The sequence below is a fragment of the Nanorana parkeri genome, unplaced genomic scaffold (assembly GCF_000935625.1).
Source record: "Nanorana parkeri isolate BGI_ZX_2015 unplaced genomic scaffold, ASM93562v1 scaffold483, whole genome shotgun sequence".
Taxonomy (NCBI): Eukaryota; Metazoa; Chordata; class Amphibia; order Anura; family Dicroglossidae; genus Nanorana; species Nanorana parkeri.
In genome coordinates this window covers 763,153-766,174 of record NW_017306751.1, presented here as the reverse complement: position 1 = coordinate 766,174, position 3,022 = coordinate 763,153, and positions in this window count along the sequence as shown.

Genomic DNA, 3,022 nt, shown 5'->3' with positions numbered 1-3,022 from the left:
AGGTGGGGGGGGGGGCACGCATGTCTATATAATGGCATGGTGTGGATCTTTTTTTCTTAATAGGACACCACTGAATGGTAGCTTTAACATTTTTTACTGGTGCATGTCCTCCATGGCCATACCCAGTTACCCATTTTTTTTATCAAAAGCTTGCAAATTGGTTTTGGAGCGATGTTAATCTTTAGCGTATTTTTTTATTGGTTCGCCAACCCTCCTGTGAATTGATCTTTGCCTTGTTTACTCATCACTACTGGGGAACTAGCATTCTCAAAAGAAGCATTCAGCAACAGTGAACTCCATAATCTCTAATAACAGAGTACTGTATCTTTAGATTCCAAAATATACATATACTGTATATGGTAGGCTACAGCACTAAACTTCGTTTTATACTATGTTGGTAAATAAGTGTGTCAAGTTTACCTTACTGGACAATCATGTCCATATTTTGTAAAACAAGTTAGGAATATTTGCACACTAGACAGATTACCAGGAATTTTTCCCTTCAATTTCAGTGTCACATTTATCGTTCTTGCAAAACACACAGAGCACCACCATTTCTAACCCGTGACCTCCATATGGATTTGTTTTACTACTAGTATTTCTTGTATAACTGCTATTTGTTTTGAAAATATATTCAAGATCTCTATCAAAGCTATTGCTCCATATCTGCACACTAATACAAACATCCAGCTCGGCATAAAGCAACATCACATTTCCAGAGAAGAAAACACAAACATACAAGTAAATTGTGAACTGAAAAGACAGATGGCTACTAGTCATCGCCTTGGAGGGAGCAGTAATGTAGACTTCCTTCCAGCTGAAACTATGGACGCATTGTACCTTGAGGAAAGAGGACAAAAATTAGGCAAAATAAAACAGGAAACAACACATCTGAATTCTCTAATGAAAACAAAAAAACATAAAATTGTTGGATCTAGGTATATAAAAATTATCTAGGTATATAAAAATGAGCAGGTGAAAAACAGAATGAAAAGGTCTCCTCCACATAACACTGCATTAAAAAAGAAAATTGGTATTGGCAGCTGGTAGATCTTTTGTGAAACTTTAGTACACGCCCTGCATAAAAAAGTGCACATTATGATAATATATTATAAGTTTACTGATAATGCTTAGCCTGACTGCACTGCTCTTTTGAGGAGAAACCAAAGTGAGGGATGGGGAGAAAAAAGAAAGCCCCCAGGAGCTTTTAGTCATAATGTGCTAGTATAAGGGCCAGTCTATGTGTCCCCAGTTATTTACAAACACTGGAGTGATCAGACGATCGCTCCAGTGTTTGTCCTTCTCACACGGAGGACCGGTAAATATCAATGATATTTACCGATCCTCCACTCTGCCACGCACAGAGCCGCTGTCACCTGGAAACTGACAGGATGACAGCGGCTCCGATCTCCTACCTGCTCGGCCATCCTGACAGCTGCGAGCGCGGCTTCTCTCCCCCTCACTGCTCCGCCATCCTGACAGCAGGCAGCGCTCCCTCCTCCGCCCCCCCCAGAGGAGGGAGCGCTGCCTGCTGTCAGGATGGCGGAGCAGTGAGGGGGAGAGAAGCCGCGCTCGCAGCTGTCAGGATGGCCGAGCAGGTAGGAGATCGGAGCCGCTGTCATCCTGTCAGTTTCCGGATGACAGCGGCTCTGTGCGTGGCTGAGCGGAGGATCGGTAAATAAAAGTGTCACCCAAGGCAAACGCCTTGATACGCCTTTGTGTATCCCCTGAGCACAGCTCACTGAGAGTTTCCCCCTCCTCTCTCTATTCCTCTAGTGCTCACTGGAGGAACAGACAGGAGAGGGTCGGGCATAGCTGGCTCTATATTGCGACAATACTTCTCCACTGCCGTGCAGCTCTGTAGTGTCGGCAGACAGCAGAATAACGCATTAGTAAATTTACTCCCGTGTGCAAAAAGAGGCGTAAAACCAAAATAAAGGTTTGACGTTACTTCTCTTTTAATAACTATGGTGGGATAATGGGCCCTGCTGCTTATTATTTTAAACTCACTTTATTACTGCACTGTGTGTGATTCTCCAGCTCACTGCTCCACCCTCTTCTATGAGAGTATACATCATAACGATGGGCAGTACACAATCTGTGAAGCAGGCTGGTCTCACACACATGCCAGCGCACAGCAAACAAGCAGTCCACGTGTCCTAGGGTGACAACGGTGCTCCTGCAGAGGTAAAGATTCTTGGAGTTTGTCACTCTAAAACAGATAGTCCCTTATTATGCAGGATCAACAGGTACAAACTGAAAAGAAGGCTGCCAAGATAAAGATCTACCTCGTTGCAATCAAAGGAGGTTAAGCTGTATTTTTTTTAAGGTTACATACACTTTTAAAATATTGATTTTGGTGAACACATACAGGCATGTTATTTTCTCTTCTATATTTATACCAATGTGCACATTTGCTAAACTGATAAAAGCTGTTTGAGCTCAAGGTAGATTGCTTAGCTCAATCCATGCATGTATGGGCAGCCGTGTCTTGGAATGCACCCCTTATTTCACATCACTGAGTATTTTATATTCCGTTGGTCTACTATATTTAGACTGACAAAGTAAAATTATAATAAAATAAATTTTATTTCAAAATGACACATAGCAGGCCAACATAAGAAGAAATAAAACAAGAGGCTGCATACATTTAGCTGGAGACCTATGCCAGGTTGGTACTTAGCAGGAAAAGATTTGCCAAATATAATTCTTTTAGATTATTCCAGGTGCCTAAACTCAGTAACATGTGAGATGAAATATGACTTCAAATAATTGTGGAAACTGGCATAAGCATGAATGCATAAAGACTCCAATTGTTTGATCCCTTCCCACATGAATGATCTCATGTTAAACAACTGCGGGTATAATAGATTTTCCATCTTCCTTCATTATGCATTTATTTTCATTGAAATCTAAGGTGCGCATAAAATTGTACCTGCTCAGTGGGTATATGACGGTTGTGTGCTTTTTAAATGCAATTTACACTTGCTTTGAGACTCTCTAAAAAAAAAAAAATGGTATC